Genomic DNA, 18,161 nt, shown 5'->3' on the forward strand with positions numbered 1-18,161 from the left:
ATCTTTTTAAGAGATGGGGTCTCGCTATGTTGCCCAGGCTGGTCTCAAACTCCTGGGCTTAAGTGATCCTTATGTCTCAGCCTCCCGAATTGCTGGGATTACAAGCATAAGCCACTGCGTCTGGCTGGATTTATTTTCTTCCTCCTAGTTCCTCTTCCCTCCATGACTGGAAAGGTAAGGTCCCCACAGGCAGAGACCTGGTGGGCCTGGTCTCTGTCTCAGCTCCTAGAAAACTGACAGGCAAGGCCGGGAGCAGTGGCTCACGCCTGTAATCCCAACATTTTGGGAGGCTGAGGCGGGCAGATCGCCTGAAGTCAGAATTTCAAGTCTAGCCTGGCCAACATGGTGAAACCCTGTCTCTACTAAAAATACAGAAATTAGGCTGCTGCGGTGGCTTACACCTGTAGTTCCAGCACTTTGGGAGGCCAAAGCGGGTGGATCACCTGAGGTCAGGAGTTCGACACCAGCCTGGCCAACATGGTGAAACCCTGTCTCTACTAAAAATACAAAAATTAGCCGGGCATGGTGGTGGGTGCCTGTAATCCCAGCTACTCGGGAGGCTGAGGCAGGAGAATCTCTTGAACCTGGGAGGTGGAGGTTGCGGTGAGCCAAGATTGCGCCATTGCATTCCAGCCTGGGCAACAAGAGAGAAACTCCGTCTCAAATAAACCAAACCAAAACAAAACAAAAATGAGCCGGTCATGGTGGCGGGCATCTGTATTCCCAGGTACTCGGATGGCTGAGGCAAGAGAATTGCTTGAACCCGGGAGGTGGATGTTGCAGTGAGCCAAGATGGTGCCACTGCACTCCAGCCTGGATGACAGAGTAAGACTCTGTCTCAAAAAAAAAAAAAAATAATAAAAATAAATTAGCCAGGCATGGTGGCAGGCATCTGTAATCCCAGCTACTCGGGAGGCTGAGGCAGGAGAATTGCTTGAACTGGGGAGGTGGAGGTTGTGGTGAGCTGAGATCACACCACTGCACTCCATCCTGGGCGACAGAGTAGGACTCTGTCTCAACAAAAAAAAAAAAAAAAAAAAAAAAGAAAAGAAAACTGACAGGCAAATAGTGGGGGTTTTGACTCTTACTGTCCAGGCAGCATAAATGATGCACCAGAACACACTGCTAGTGAGCATCAAAGGCAGGTTCCAGTCTATCGACTGCTGAGACCGTGTGAGAAAGTTACTTCCTCCTGCCAGAAGCCGGCTTGTGCTACAGAGCCAGGCAATGCCTTCTGGTCCAGAACAGGCCTGGGAAGCAGGTGGGAGAAAGTCTTTCTCGCCTAGGAAGACCACGTCCTGTACAGCTGCTATTGAAGGCAGCATCTCTGCGGGGGGGCAGCCTGGCCATCCCCTTCCCCGAGATGCTCAGGTACCTGACAGAGGAGAAGGGTGAGGACCTCGGCTCCAGAGACGCCATTCCAAGCTCCCCACCATTCCCACAATGTCCACATCCCCGCTCACCCAGCTGCCTCCTGGAAGGCTTGGGACTGAGTCTGGGCCTGAGCCCAAGTAGCATTTTTTGTGTGTGTTTTGAGACAGTCTTGCTCTGTCACCCAGGCTCGAGTGCAGTGGCACGATCTTGGCTCACTGCAACTTCCATCTCCCCGGTTCAAGGGATTCTCCTGCCTCAGCTTCCTAAATAGGTGGGACTACTACAGTCATGTGCTACCACGCCCGGCTACTTTTTGTATTTTTAGTAGAGATAGGGTTTCACCGTGTTGGCCAGGCTGGTCTCGAACTCTTTACCTCAAGTGATCCACCCACCTTGGCCTCCCAAAGTGCTGGGGGAGTGAGCACCCAAATTGAGCCACTGTGCCCGGCCAGGATTTTTCTTTCTAGTGACTCTCCTAAAGCCAGAGAACAGCCATTCAGCAGCCAGGGGAGTGACTTTCCCACTACAAACTGGATTCCTGGTATCCAGCTTCCTGGATCCCTGTCATCGACCCACACAGCCCAGCAAGCGAGAAGCAAGTCAACCTTTAAAGCCACGAGGGCTCTCACTGGATTCAAAATGATAAAAATAAAAGCCAACGGTGTATTTCCGAGGGTTGAACAGGAAGCGACAATCACCGTAACAGCAGAGGCTAACATAACTACATTAGCAATTACTTTGTATTTAGTTAGTTTCAGCAATTCCTATGTATTTGATATTCAACAGGTATTATTTTCTGGGATCCATAGCACAGAAACATGAGATTGAAAGGATTACCAAGGATTACTGCCCCTAGATGAAAGGAAGGGAAACTGAGGCCCAGAAAACTTAAGTAACTCACCTAAGAGCACACAGCTAGAAAAGCTGACTGTTTCAAGTCAGCTTCAAATCACCCTAGTGTTCTCTTCCTAGTCAAATGACTCCTCAGGCCCTTCACCTGTAAAGGTAACTGGTGACTGAGGCAGTCAACATGACCAGATAATTGGTAACATCACTTTCTGCTCAGTTAGCTTTTTTTTTTTTTTTTTTTTTTGAGACAAGTCTCACTCTGTTGCCCAGGCTGGAGTGCAGTGGCCTGTGATCTCAGCTCACTGCAACCTCCGCCTCCCAGGCTCAAGCAATTCTTGTGTCTCAGCCTCCCGAGTAGCTGGGATTACAGGCATGTGCCACCACACCTGGCTAATTTTTTTAGAAACAGAGTTTCACCATGTTGGTCGGGCTAGTCTCAAACTCCTGATCTCAGGTGATCCGCCCACCTCGGCCTCCCAAAGTGCTGGGATTACAGGTGTGAGCCACCACGCCCAGCCTGCTCAGTTAGCTTTTTTAAGAAGGGCTAGCCGGGCGCGGTGGCTCACGCCTGTAATCCCAGCATTTTGGGAGGCAGAGGCGGGTAAATCTCGAGGTCAAGAGATCAAGACCATCCTGACCAACATGGTGAAACCCCGTCTCTACTAAAAATATGAAAATCAGCTGGGCATGATGGCGTGCGCCTGTAGTCCCAGCTACTCAGGAGACTGAGGCAGGAGAATCACTTGTACCCGGGAGGCAGAGGCTGCAGTGAGCCAAAATCAAGCCACTGCACTCCAGCCTAGCCACAGAGTGAGACTCCGTCTCCAAAAAAAAAAAGTGCTGATGATCCTTCTAGCAACTTGGCATTTCTAGCTTTTTTGTTTGTTTTACTGAAAATTAATCTCCACCTGTCCTAACTTTCAAAGAGTCCCTGCCTCCTCTAAAAAGGGCCAGGCCTAGAAAAAGTACCTGGAGAAGTTAGGACCCGCCAACCCCCACCAGACCAATCTCAAACTCTTGGGAAAAAGCCTGAAATGATCCTTTTCCTTGGAATTTATTGACTGATTTAAAAGGAAATGGCTGCAGTTTGCACACCGACACTAAGCTCAAAAGCAAGACGGAGAATAAGCCAAGTAGACTTGGCCTGGCTGGCTACTTAAAAAAAAAATTCCTCCCCGAGCTGGCAGGATATTGTCACCCTAAAAAGCAGTGGCAAAGATTCTCCTCTCACAAGCATGGATAGCTTCCCCTTCCCTCTGACCGCTCCTGCCCACGTGGCCCTAGAGGTTGGGACCTTGTCAGTGACATGTGACTCGGTTGACACTCGTTTGACACAAAAACATGTGTCTGGCCAAGAGAAGCGGGTTTAAAAAATCTAAGAAATTTCCTCAGGCGCCATTTGCTCCCCCATTCCCAGTAGGGGAGACCTCGATGGGCAGGACCCAGAAACGTTCCATCTCCAGGAACAAACCCCCGCAACCTCAAACCAGGAAACATCAGGTCTCAAACAGCAGCCCAGAGAAAAGCACTTAGGTTTCTGTTCCTCTAAAGCAGTCCCTCATGATCACTCCTCCCTACCATGGACTTTGATTTCTGCAAACCAAATCCTCCACGCTAAAGCCAAATCGACTCCTAGCTCCTCCATGAAACTCTGCTTCCTCTTTGCTTCCTCCCAGAGAGAAGGTGGCAGGTTTAGGAGTGGGCTGCAGTGTTGAAATCAGGACTAGCTGACAGTTATTTTATCAAACCACATTCAGAAACGGTAGATACGAGGAAAAGGTTCAAATATAAGCCGTAAGTGAAATTCCTGGAAGGAATGAGGAGTCCCCGTACTGCAGGAAAAGGGCGATGTCAATGATTCTCCCCATTTTACAGGATGGAAAAATGAGGCCTCAGATGGACAGGCACTTGTCCAAGTTTTGAGTCCTGGGACAACTGCAAGGCTCTTAAGGAAGAAGGGAGTCGCTTAAGGATCTGGAAGGCGGACCGGGTGGTGGCTGCCCACCCTGGTTCCCGAGGTGGAGGTTGGGGAGACCCAGCCGTCCCCGCCCATACCTTCCCTCCTGGTCCCGCCCACCCACCTTGGCCCCGCCTCGTCCCTCCCTCGCTCCCATTGGCCCAGCCTCCCCAGGCCCGCCCCTTCGCGCTCCCGACATATAAAAGCCCCCCGCCCCGGCCTGCCGACCTCCACTCGCCGCGGGCCTGCGAGCGCCCGCCCCTCGCGGGGGCCGGGCCGCGGGGACGGGGGCGGGTGGTGTCGTTCCAGCCGGGCCCCGGCCCCCTCCCCCACGGTCCAGACAGTCGCCGCCGCCATTTTGACCGCCCGCCCATTCCCCCCGGACTGTGATTACAGAGACACCCACCGCCCCGGCCCTGCCGCCCACCCCGGCCCGGCCAGCCACCCCGGGGCCGCCCTGGTTACCTCCGCTTCTCCCCACTTCTGTCTGCGGAAAGGCTTTTCGGAGGTCTCGGAGTCGATGTTGGGAAGGGGACGGGACGTGCTGGGGTCCCCGGGCCGGGCCTGGGGGGTGGGGGTGGGGGGTCGGCCGGGCGGTTGTTGTTGTTGACTCGCGTTGCCGGGTTGCTTGGTCGCCACGACTACCGTGGCTATGGCGCCTCCGTTTCCCTCACCGGGGCAACTGTTGCTACCCACCCTAGTTACGTCACGCGCGGGGGGCGGGGCCCGGGGTGATTGGCGGCGGCCGGAGAAGTGATTGGACGGCGCTAGGCCTTGCCGCTAAACTATTAGTTCCGATGCACGCTTTTCAACACCCTCTCGACTTCCCAGCGAGCTGATTCATCAGTATGAATGTCCATCAAAAGAAACTGAACCCTCAGAGGCAGCCGGGCCCGTCACTCCGGCAGGGAAGCAGCTGGCTAAGAATAAAGGGGTGGGACTCGTGAAGATGGGATTGGTATGCCGATGTAAAACCGGCCTCCTGGTTCGACTAAAGGGACGTCAATCTACCAAAGGTTTGCCGCGCTCTCTGGCTGGAGGCCGTGCGCATGCTCGGCACGCAAGGCCGATTGGGAGTTGTAGTCCGCTCTTGCGTACACTTTACGTGTCTTACCAAATTAAAAAGGCGAGAAAGGAAGACTCCGCTCCAGACTTCTCTCTCGCTCGGTGGGCCAGTTTCTGGCCTCTTGCGCTGACGTCAGGGGAGGAATGCAGTGACGCAGCGCAGCCCTTCTGTGACGACAGCGGCGAAGGCCGGACTCGGGGTTCAATGACGTCACTGGGCGCGCGTCCCCCTTCCCCCGTCGGGGTTGGGTGGACACGGGAGGCCGCGGCGGGGTTCGATCCCAGCTCCCACCCGCTGGGGTGACATCCTCCTCCGCCCAAGCCGTCCAGACAGCGCGGCCTCCGCGCCCTCTCCCTCCTCCCGGTCCCCTCCAGCCGGAAAAGGTCACCGCTGCCGGGGTGACCGCGGCTATCTCTGCCCCGCAGGCGGTGCGGCCGCCTTGGGAAAGGTCTCTGCAAGGCGGGGGACTTCATTAGCGGCTTCAACCGCGGTAGATAAGCAAAGGTCAGCTCCCGGCCCAGCCCAGGGAGCTCGGTCTGCCCAGGAGAGCTCACCACAACCCCCGCCACACACACACACCTCCCACACATACGCTCCTCTGTGCCTCAGTTTCCTCAAGGGACTGTCCGGGTGCTGCAGGACGAGAAGAGACAGAAACAGGGCCCGGACTAGGGTGAACATCTTGGGAGCAAAAACTCAGTCATCAAGATAAATAATCTTCTAATTCAATATTTGTTAAATATCCAAATTAATGGGAAAAAATAAATCTATGATGAACAAAACATCACAATTTTAAATAAAGACAGGATCCGCCAACACAGGGATGCGCTGTGCAAGCTCAGGGTCAGATCTTGTGTTTAAAATAAATTTATTATCATTATTTTTTGAGATGGAGTCTCACTCTGTCGCCCAGGCTGGAGTGCAGTGGCGCGATCTCGGCTCACTGCAAGTTCCGCCTCCCGGGTTCACTCCATTCTTCGGCCTCAGCCTCCCGAGTAGCTGGGACTACAGGCGCCCGCCACCACGCCCGGCTAATTTTTTGTATATTTAGTAGAGACGGGGTTTCACCGTGTTAGCCAGGATGGTCTCAATTTCCTGACCTCGTGATCTGCCCGCCTCGGCCTCCCAAAGTGCTGGGGTTACAGGCGTGAGCCAGCACGCCCGGCCTACTTTTTATGTTTTAAATATCAATTATCTTATGACTGAGCTCTTTGGCCTTCTCTTAAATTTTGCATTCTCATCCCAGGTAGGCCCTAGAACAGCAAGGGGAAAAGAAAACAGGCTCAGACAGCCCTGAAGTCTAATGCCAGCCCTGCTGTATGGCATTCAGAAAGTGACTCCACCTAAGTTTGTTTCCTAATTCAACCAACATTATATTTCCTCGGTGCAAGGCCCTGGGCTATACAAGTGAAGAAAGGTGACTTCATTTATGGTGGCTCACACCTGTAATCCCAGCACTTTGGGAGGCCAAGCATGGAGGATTGCTTGAGCCAAGGAGTTCAAGACCAGCCTTGGCAACAAAGCAAGACACCCGTCTCTACAAAAATTAGCGGGGCATGGTAGTGTATGCCTGTAATCCCAGCTACTCCGGAGGCTGAGGTAGGAGGATTGCTTGAACCCGGGAGGTGGAGGTTGCAGTGAACCAAGATTCTGCCACTGCACTCCAGCCTGGGCGACAGAGCGAGACTTTGTCTCAAAAAAAAAAAAAAGGCAATTAGCTAGGCGTGGTGGCATGTGCCTGTGGTCCCAGCTACTCTGGAGGCTGAGGCTGGCAGGATTGGTTCAGCTCCGGAGATAGAGGCTGCAGTAAGCAATGATTGTGTGGTCCAGCCTGAGTCTCAGAAAAAAAAGAAAAAAAGGAAAAAAAAAAAGAAAGCAAACAACTCCCTTGACTTTGCATTCTAGGATGGGATACACAATAAACAGATAAATTGTAAGATAGGCTCCTTAGAGTCCTGAGAGCAACATAAGAGAGTGGGGTAGGAGAATGAGAGGATGCTGTAGCCAGTGTTATCTGAGGGGGGCGTCCCACAGAATGAGCCTGAGTGGTGAGAGACGAAGCAAGCCTCATAAATCCAGGTGGAGGGGCGGGTCGCAATGGCTCATGCCTGTAATCCCAGCACTTTGGGAGGCCAAGTTCAGGAGTTCAAGAACAGTCTGGCCAACACGGCGAAATCCTGTGTCTACTAAAAATACTAAAATAGCTCGGTGTGGTGGCACGTGCCTGTAGTCCCAGCTACTGGGGAGGCTGAGGTGGAAGAATCACTTGAACCTGGGAGGCAGAGGTTGCAGTGAGCCAAGATCGCGCCACTGTACTCCAGCCTGGGCAACACAGTGAGACTCCGTCTCAAAAAAAAAAAAAAAAAAAAAAGGGAGAGGAGAGAACTGCCTTCAAAGCTGGGAACAGGAACTTCTGCTAAAGCCAGGAGAGATAAGGTTGTAGAGGTAATAATAGCCACATAATTCCCAGCGAACCCAGCAAAGTGGGACGCTCCCCGCTCTTGACAGGTGGGCAATGGAGGCTCAGAGAGAGGAAGTAGGTGCCCCCTCTGCCAGAGGCGTGTGAACCAGAGCAACTCCATCTTGAACAGGAACTGGGTAAAATGAGGCTGAGACCTGCTAGGCTTCATTCCTAAATGGTTAAGGCATTCTTAGTCACAGGATAAGACAGGAGGTCAGCGCAAAATACAGTTCATAAAGACCTTGCTGGCTGGGTGCAGTGGCTCATGCCTATAATCCGAACAGTTTGGGAGGCGGAAGTGGGCGGATCACTTGAGGTCAGGAGTTCGAGACCAGTATGGAAAACATGGCAAAACCCGATTTCTAATAAAAATACGAAAATTAGATGGGCGTGGTGGTGGGCGCCTGTAATCTCAACTACTTGGAGGCTGAGGCAGGAGAATCGCTCGAACCCGAGAGGCAGAGGTTGCAGTGAGCCGAGATCACCCCACTGCACTCCAGCCTGGGTGACAGAGTGAGACTCCATCTCAAATAAATAAATAAATAAATAAATAAATAAATAAATAAAAATAAAGACCTCGCCGGGCGCGGTGGCTCACGCCTGTAATCCCATCACTTTGGGAGGCTGAGGTGGGCAGATCACGAGGTCAGGATTTTGAGATCAGCCTGGCCAACATGGTGAAACCCCATCTGTACTAAAAATGCAAAAATTAGCTGGGTGTTGTGGCGTGCGCCTGTAATCCCAGCTACTCGGGAGGCTGAGGCAGAAGAATTACTTGAACCCGTGAGGTGGAGAGTGCAGTGTGCCAGGATCGCGCCACTGCACTCCAGCCTGGGTGACATTGCGAGACTCCGTTTCAAAAAAGATAAAAATTTTAAAAATAATTTAGAAAAATACATAAATAAAGACCTTGCTGATAAAACAGTTTGCAGTAAAGAAGCTGGCTCAAACCCACCAAAACCAAGATGGCCATGAGAGTAACGTCTGGTCCTCACTGCTACACTCCTACCAGCACCATTACAGTTTACAAATGCCATGGCAACGCCAGGAAGTTACTTTATATGGGCTAAAAACAAGAGGCATGGAATAATCCACCCCTTGTTTAGCATATCATCAAGAAATAAGGCTGAGTGTGGTGGCTCATGCCTGTAATCCCAGCACTTTGGAAGGCCGAAGCTGGCAGATCGCTTGAGGTCGGGAGTTCAAGAACAGCCTGGCCAGCATGGCGAAACCCCGTCTCTACTTAAAATACAAAAATTAGCCGGGCGTGGTGGCGCATGCCTGTGATCCCAGCTACTCAGGAGGCTGAGGCAAGAGAATTGCTTGATCCTGGGTGGCAGAGGTTGCAGTGAGCCAAGATCACACCACTGCACTCCAGCCTGGGCAATACGGAGACTCCATCTCAAAAAAAATAAAAAGAAATACAGCCCTCGAGGCTGCTCTATGGAGTAACCATTCTTTTATTCCTTACAAATTTGCTTCCATTTTATGGACTCACCTGGAATTCTTTTTTTTTTTTTTTTTTTTGAGACGGAGTCTCTCTCTGTCACCTAGGCTGGAGTTCAGTGGCACGATCTCGACTGACTGCAACCTCTGCCTCCCAGGCTCAAGCGATTCTTTTGCCTCAGCCTCCCGAGTAGCTGGGACTACAGGCGAGCGCCACCACGCCTGGCTAATTTTTGTATTTTTAGTAGAGATGGGGTTTCACCATATTGGCCAAGCTGGTCTCTAACTCCTGACCTCGTGATCTGCCCGCCTCGGCCTCCCAAAGTGCTGGGATTACAGGCGTGAGCCACTGCGCCAGGCCCTGAATTCTTTCTTGCGTGATATCCAGGAACCCTCTCTTGGACTCTGGATCAGGACTCCCCTTTCCTGTAACATCTCCACCCCAAGATCACGAAGCTGGAGGAACCAGAGCCCATCTCTTTTCATGGGCTTTCCAGTGCCCTGGGTGTGACTCTGGATGGGAGAAGAGGAGAAGCAGCAGCTCCAGTCTGCCTGGAATTGCCAGCTGAGTCCCAGCCCTGACAGTACCGGCAAGAATTAATGAGACTTCCAGGCAGGCAGTGCCCAAGAATGAATCCCAGCTGGCAATACAAGTCACATCAGGGTCCCAGGACCAGCCATGGGGTTTTCATTGTGGGGAGGGAAACTAGAAGCCCTATTTCCACCTCCTACCCATTTCTCCAATGCCCAGAAGTAGCTGGACCAAGCCCAGAGACCATGTCGTCCATCAGAAATATTCAGCTGGGCGTGGTGGCTCACACCTGTAATCCAGCAGTTTGGGAGGCCTAGACTGGCGGATTACATGAGGTCAGCAGTTTGAGACCAGCCTGGCCAACATGGTGAAACCCCGTCTCTACTAAAAATACAAAAGTTAGCTGGGCATGGTGGTGTGCGCCCATAATCCCACCTACTTGGGAGGCTGAGGCAGGAGAATGGCTGGAACCTGGAAGGTGGAGGTTGCAGTGAGTCGAGATCGCGCCACTGCACTCCAGCTTGGGCGATAGAGAGAGACTCTGTCTCAAAAAAAATTCATTATAAGACTTTGTGGCTGGAAATGCAAGGTGGAGGATGAAATGTTCTATATTTTTATCTGGTGGAGGTTGTACAGCATATAGTCGGCCCTCCCTGTATCCACAGGTTACACATTGGAAGATTCAACTAACTGCAAATCAAACATTCAAATAGGCCGTGCTCTGGTACTGGTATAAAAATAGGCACATAGGCCGGGCGTGGTGGCTGAAGCCTGTAATCCCAGCACTTTGGGAGGCCAAGGCAGGTGGACCACCTGAAGTCAGGAGTTCAAGTCCAGTCTGGCCAACATGGTGAAACCCCGTCTCTACTAAAAATACAAAAATCAGGTGGGCGCAGTGGCAGGCACATGTAATCTCAGCTATTAGGGAGGCTGAGGCAGGAGAATCACTTGAACCCGGGAGGCAGAGGTTGCAGTGAGCCAAGATCGCGCCACTGTATTCCAGCCTGGGCGACAGAGTAAGACCCTGTCTAAAAAAAAAAAAAAAAAAAAAAAAAGCACATAGACCATAAACCCAAATACTTAACAGCCAACTGGTCTTCAGCAAAGCAAACAAAAACATAAAAGGGGGGAAAGGACACCCTTTTCAACAGTAACGCCGGGATAATTGGCTAGCCACATGTAGGAGAATGAAACTGGATCCTCATCTCTCACCTTATACAAAAATCAACTCAAGATGGGTGAAGGACTTAAATCTAAGACTTGAAACTATAAAAATTCTGGAAGATAACTTTGGAAAAACCCTTCTAGACATTGGCTTAGGCAAGGATTTCATGACCAAGAGCCCAAAGGCAAATGCAATAAAAACAAAGATAAATTTCTGGGACTTAATTAGACTAAAGAGCTAAGTAACAGTCAGTAGAGTAAACAGACAACCTACAGAGTGGGAAAAAAATCTTCACAATGTAAACATCTGACAAAGGACTAATACCCAGAATTTAAAATGAATTTCAACAAATCAACAAGAAGAAAACAAATAATCCCATCAAAAAGTGGGCTTAGGACATGAATAGACATGTCTCAAAAGAAGGTATACGAATGACCAGCAAACATGAAAAAATGCTCAACGTCACTAATGATCAGGGAGATGCAAATCAAAACCACATTGTGATACCACCTTAAACTCCTGCAAGAATGGCCATAATCAAAAAATCAAAAAAAAAAAAAAACAGTAGATGTTGGCATGGATGCAGTGATCAGGGAACCCTCCTACACAGCTGGTGGGAATGTAAACTAGTACAACCACTATGGAAAACAGTGTGGGGAGTCCTCAAGGAACTATAAGTAGAACTACCATTTGATCCAGCAATCCCACTACTGGGTATCTACCCAGAGGAAAAGAAGTCATTCTACAAAAAGGATACTTGCACATACATGTTTATAGCAGCAAAATTTGTCATTGCAAAAACGTGGACCCAATCCAAATGCCCATCAATCAGCGAGTGGATAAAGAAACTGTGGATATATATTCAATGGAATACTACTCAGCCATAAAAAGGAATGAATTAATGGCGTTCGCAGCAACCTGGATGGACTTGGAGACTATTATTCTAAGTGAAGTAACTCAGGAATGGAAAACCAAACATCGTATGTTCTCACTCATAAGTGGGAGCTAAACTATGAGGATGCAAAGGCATAAGAATGACACAATAGGCTTTGGGGATTCAGTGGGGGAAGGGTGGGAAGGGGCTGAGGGATAAAAGACTACAAATAGGGTGCAGTGTATACTGCTCGGGTGATGGGTGCACCAAAATCTCACAAATCACCACTAAAAACATGCTCATGGAACCAGACACCACCTGTTCCCCAATAACCTATGGAAGAAAAAAAGTTTTTTAAAAAAAGAGGCCGGACGTGGTGGCTCACGCCTGTAATCCCAGCACTTTGGGAGGCTGAGGTGGGTGGATCACGTGGTCAGGAGATCGAGACCATCCTGGCTAACACAGTGAAACCCCGTCTCTACTAAAAATACAAAAAATTAGCCGGGCATGGTGGCAGGCATCTGTAGTCCCAGCTACTCGGGAGGCTGAGGCAGGAGAATGGCGTGAAACCAGGAGGCAGAGCTTGCAGTGAGCCAAGTTCGTGCCACTGCACTCCAGCCTGGGTGACAGAGCGAGACTCCGTCTCAAAAAAAAAGAAAAACTCAAACAGTCCATGCTTGGTGGCTCACACTTGTAATCCCAGCACTTTGGGAGACCAAGGTGGGAGGATTACTTGAACCCAGAAGTTCAAGTCCAGCCTGGGCATCATAGCAAAACTCCATCTCTACAAAGAAAAAAAAAGTAATGGAAAAAAGTTCAAATAAATAATAACAGGCCAGGCATGCTGGCTTACGCCTGTAATTCCAGCACTTTGGGAGGCCCAGGTGGGAGGATCACCTAGGTTGGGAGTTCAAGACCAGCTGGCCAACATGGCAAAACCCTCTCTCTACTAAAAATACAACAATTATCTGGGCGTGGTAGCTTATGCCTATAATCACTTTGGGAGGCTGAGGTGGGTGGATCACCAGAGGTCAGGGGTTTGAGACCAGCCTGGGCAACATGGTGAAACCCCGTCTCTACTAAAAATACAAAAATTAGCCAGGTGTGGTGGCACACCCTTGTAATCCCAGCTACTTGAGAGGCTGAGGCAGGAGAATAGCTTGAACCCAGGAAGCAGAGGCTGCAGTGAGCGGAGATCACACCACTGGACTACCGCCTGGGCAACTGGGCAACAGAGTGAGAGTCTGTCTCAAAAAAAAAAAAAAAAAAAACGGCCAGGCATTTTTACTTACTTACTTACTTACACCTGTAATGCCAGCACTGTGGGAGGCCAAGGTGAGTGGATCACTTGAGGTCAGGAGTTCGAGACCAGCCTGACCAACATGGTGAAACCCCGTCTCTACTAATATTACAAAAATCAGCTGGGCATGGTGTTGTGCGCCTGTAATCCCAGCTATTCGGGAGGCTGAGGCAGGAGAATCACTTGCACCTGGGAGGCGGAGGCTGCAGTAAGCCAAGATCGCGCCACTGCACCCCAGCCTGGGTGACAAGAGCAAAACTCTGTCTCAAAACAAAGAAAAAAGAGAAGGAAAGAATTAGAAAATCACCATGTTGCAAAAGCCAGCGAAATCATTGATGCAGACAGCGATCATCTATAGGTGCTAGAAAAAGTAGATGAGGCCGGGTGCGGTGGCTCATGCCTGTAATCCCAGCACTTTGGGAGGCTGAGGCAGGCAGATCACCTAAGATCAGGAGTTCGAGACCAGCCTGGCTAACATGGTGAAACCCCGTCTCTACTAAAAATGCAAAAATTAGCCGGGCGAGGTGGCGGGCACTTGTAATCTCAGCTACTCGGGAGGCTGAGGCATGAGAATGGCTTGAACCCGGGAGGCAGAGCTTGCAGTGAGCCGAGATTGCATCACTGCACTCTAGCCTGAACAACAGAGCAAGACTCCATCTCAAAAAAAAAAAAAACAAAAATTTGGCCGGGGGTGGTGGCTCATGCCTGTAATCCCAGCACTTTGGGAGGCTGAGGTGAGCAGATCACCTGAGGTCAGGAGTTGGAGACTAGCCTGACCAACATGCCGAAACCCTGTCTCTACTAAAAAAAAAAAAAAAAAAAAAATTAGCTGGGCATGGTGGCAGTTGCCTGTAATCCCAGCTACTCGAGAGGCTGAGGCAAGAGAATTGCTTAAACCTGGGAGTTGGAGGTTGCAGTGAGCGAGACCATGCCATTGCACTCCAGCCTGGTCAACAGAGCGGGACTCTGTCTCAAAAAAAAAAAAAAAAATTAAAAAAAGAAGAAAAAAGATCAATACTCCAAAAGTATACTAGGCAAGGGAGGTTACCAGAGAGTAAAGAGGAAACTAATGGTCCTTAAACACATGGGACTTTGCTTTGCCTCGCTTGTGGTCAGGAAAATGCAAATTTTCTCTACTCTGAGATACTATTTTTCACATGTCATGTTGGCAAGAAACCAAAGTTCGATAACACGCTCTGTTGGTAAGGCTGTAAGGCAGCAGAACTCCTACCCATTGCTAGAGAGAGTGTGAATCGCTCTAACACCTGACGGGGAATATTTGTCAATATGTGTAAAAATTACAAATGCACACAGTCTTTGAGCCAGAAATACCGCTTCGGAAAATTTATCCACAGAGACACTTGCATATGTGTAAAATGATGTTCTGTATGGCGATGTCAGCCTAAGAACAAACGAGTGGAAAAAATGTCCATCTCTGAGAGTGAAATTAACTATAAAGCATTCGCACAGCAGCATGCTATGCAGCTGTGAAAAAATAAAAATAAAAAATAACAAGAATGTGGCCAGGCACAGTGGCTCACGCCTGTAATCCCAGCACTCTGGGAGGCCAAGGCGGGCCTATCACTTGAGGTCAGGAGTTCAAGACCAGCCTGGCCAACATGGTGAAACCCCATCTCTACTAAAAAATAAAAAAATTAGCTGGGCATGGTGGCATGCACCTGTAGTCCCAGCTACTTGGGAGGCTGAGGCATGAGAATTCCTCTTTTTTTTTTTTTTGAGACGGAGTCTCACTCTGTCACCCAGGCTGGAGTGCAGTGGCGCGATCTCGGCTCACAGCAAGCTCCACCTCCCAGGTTCATGCCATTCTCCTGCCTCAGCCTCCCGAGTAGCTGGGACTACAGGCACCTGCCACCACGCCCAGCTAATTTTTTGTATTTTTAGTAGAGACGGGGTTTCACCATGTTAGCCAGGATGGTCTCGATCTCCTGACCTCGTGATCTGCCCGCCTCGGCCTCCCAAAGTGCTGGGGTTACAGGTGTGAGCCACTGAGCCCAACTGAGAATTCCTTGAACCTGGGAGACAGAGGTTGCAATGAGCCGAGATGGCGCCACTGCACTCCAGCCTGGGCAAGAGCGAGACTCCGTCTCAATAAAAAATAAAATAAATAAAATAAAATAAAGTTTTGTTAAGAGATCTCCAACACTTGTTAAGTCATGTGGGAGAAGCAACATTCAGAAGAATGTGTAGAACATGCTATCTTTTAATGAAATTCTGGGCCAAGCATGCTGGCTCATGCCTATAATCCCAGCACTTTGGGAGGCCAAGGTGGGAGGATCACTTGAGCCCAGAAGTTCAAGACCAGCCTGGGCAACATAATAAGACCTCGTTTCTAGTGAGACTGGACAGGATCTTGCTCTGTCACCCAGGCTGGAGTGCAGTGGCACAATCATAGCTCACTGTAGCTGCCAACTCCTGGGCTCAAGTGATCCTCCCACCTCAGCCTCCCAAGTAGATGGGACTACAAGCACACGCCACCACCCTGGGCCAAATTTTAAAAATTCTTTTGGAGAAATGAAGTCTCAGCCAGGCATGGTGGCTCATGCCTGTAATCCCAGCACTTTGGGAGGCTGAGGTGGGTGGATAGCAAGGTCAGGAGTTCGAGACCAGCCTGGCCAACATGGTGAAACCCCATCTCTACTAAAAATACAAAAATTTGCTAGGTCTAGTGGTGCCCACCTGTAATCCCAGCTACGTGGGAGGCTGGGGCAGGAGAATCTCTTGAACCCGAGAGGCGAGGGTTTCAGTGAGCCGAGATCATACCAGGGCACTCCAGTCTAGGTGACAGAGCAAGACTCCATCTCAGAAAAAAATTTTTAAAAGGCCGGGCGCGGTGGCTCAGGCCTGTAATCCTAGCACTTTGGGAGGCCGAGGTGAGTGGATAGCCTGAGGTCAGGAGTTCAAGACCAGCCTGGCCAACATGGCGAAATGCCATCTCCACTAAAAATACAAAAATTAGGCCAGGCACGGTGGCTCACGCCTGTAATCCCAGCACTTTGGGAGGCTGAGGTGGGTGGATAACGAGGTCAGGAGATCAAGACCATCCCAGCCAATATGGTGAAACCCCGTCTCTACTAAAATACAAAAAATTAGCCGGGCGTGGTGGCGTGTTCCTGTAATCCCAGCTACTCGGGAGGCTGAGGCAGGGGAATCCCTTGAACCTGGGCGGCAGAGGTTGCAGTGAGCTGAGGTTGCACCACTGCATTCCAGCCTGGCGACAGAGCGAGACTCTGTTTCAAAAAAAAAAAAAAAAAAATTACCTGGGTGTAGTGGCAGGTGCCTGTAATCCCAGCTACTCAGGAGGCTGAGGAAGGAGAATCACTTTAACCCAGGAGGTGGAGGTTGCAGTGAGCCGAGATGGCGCGACTGCACTCCAGCCTGTGCAATGGGAGGGAGACTCCACCTCAAGAAAAAAAGAAAAAATTCACAGGGGTAGAAAGTAGTATGGTGGTTGCCAGGGGTAGAAGGAGGAAGGATGGAGAGATAGTGTTTAATGGGGGCAGAGTTTTGGTTGGGGAAGACAAAATGTTCTGGAGATGGATGATTGCACAATAATGTAAATGTGGGTAATGCCACTGAATCGTACACTTAAAAATAGTTAAAACGGCCGGACGCAGTGCTCACGCCTGTAATCCCAGCACTTTGGGAGCCCGAGGTGGGGAGATCCCCTGAGGTCAGGATTCAAGACCAGCCTGGCCAACATGGTGAAACCCCGTCTCTACTAAAAATACAAAACACATTAGCTGGATGTAGTGGCGCACGCCTGTAATTCCAGCTACTCGGGAGGCTGAGATGGGAGAATCGCTCGAACCCGGGAGGCGGAGATTGCAGTGAGTCAAGATTACGGCATTGCACTCCAGCCTGGGCAACAAGAGCAAAACTCCATGCCAAAAGAAAAAAAAATGTTAAAACGGTAAATTTTACATGTATTTTGCCACATTAACAAAAAATGTTTAGGCCAGGTGCAGCAGCTCATGCCTGGGCAAAATATTGAGGCCCTGTCTCTAAAAAAAAGGAAAAAAAAATACAAGAAAAAGAAAAATATTGGCCAAGCATAGTAGTGGGCTGAGGTGGGAAGATGGCTTGATCCCAGGAGTTTGAGACTGCAGTGAGCTATGATCGTGCCACTGCACTCCAGTCGGAGTGACAGAGCCAGAGCCAGGCAAAGCCAAAGAGGGAAAAAAATGTTTTTAACATACTGGCGGGGCACAATGGCTCACACCTATAATCCCAGCACTTTGGGAGGCTGAGGCAGGCAGATTGCTTGAGCTCAGGAGTTTAAGACCAGCCTGGGCAACATGGTGAAACCCTGTCTCTGCAAAAAAAAATAAAAAATTTAGCTGGGCATGGTGACATGTGCCTGTGGTCTCGGCTACTCTGGGAGGCTGAGGCAGGAGGATCACTTGAGCCCAGGAGGTCAAGGCTACAGTGAGCTGGGATGGTGCTACTGCACTTCAGCCTGGGTGATAGAGTAAGACCCTGTCTCAAAAAAAAATTAAATAAATAAATAAAGCAAGCCCAGGAGTTTGAGACCTGCCTGGGGCACATACTGAGACCCTGTCTCTACAAAAAATTTAAAAATGAGCTGAGAGTGGTATGCATCTGTGGTCCCAGCTACTCAGGCGGCTAAGGTGGGAGGATAACTTGAGCCCGGGAGATCGAGGCTGCAGTGAGCCGTGATATTGCTGCTGACTCTAGCCTGGGCAACGGAGTGAGAACCTGTCTCATAAAGAAAGAAAAACCTGTATTCATATTTGTTTTCATGTGTACAAAGTAATTCTGGAAAGATACTCAGGAAATTAAGAGCTGTGGTTATTCATGAGAGAAAGGGGAGGAACTGAAACTTGGAAGGCAGATGCTGCTTCATAAACCTTATATGCTTTGCTTTTTGAAGCATGTAAATGTATTAACTATTCGAAGATAAATTAAATAGTTTGCAGAAGCCGAGGGCAGTGATACAGACCTCTAATCCCAGCTATTTGGGAGGCTGAGGTGGGACGATCACTTTAGGAAAGGGAACTAAGACCAGCCTGGCAACACAGCGAGACTCCAGTCTCTTAAAAAATATATATATATATATTTATTTATTTATTTATTTATTGCTGGGCACAGTGGCTCA

General features: G+C 49.8%; 1 protein-coding gene across 11 annotated transcripts in view; it reads right to left on the bottom strand.

Annotated features, from left to right (window-relative positions):
* The window catches only part of RFX1 (regulatory factor X1), a 45,379-nt gene extending 39,990 nt beyond the window's left edge, over window positions 1-5,389 (bottom strand). For 3 of the 11 annotated variants that reach the window (XM_019016011.3, XM_055371940.2, XM_055371941.2), the window contains exon 1: window positions 4,646-5,205. The gene's annotated coding sequence lies outside the window, so the exon portion shown is untranslated. Of the gene's footprint in view, window positions 1-4,645; window positions 5,207-5,294 lie in introns of those variants that run through there. The other 8 variants (XM_055371937.2, XM_055371936.2, XM_055371938.2 and 5 more) reach the window with 7 other exon arrangements.
* Between the last annotated feature and the right edge of the window lie 12,772 nt (window positions 5,390-18,161).

The sequence above is a fragment of the Gorilla gorilla genome, chromosome 20 (genome assembly GCF_029281585.2).
Source record: "Gorilla gorilla gorilla isolate KB3781 chromosome 20, NHGRI_mGorGor1-v2.1_pri, whole genome shotgun sequence".
In the NCBI taxonomy this organism is placed as follows: Eukaryota; Metazoa; Chordata; class Mammalia; order Primates; family Hominidae; genus Gorilla; species Gorilla gorilla.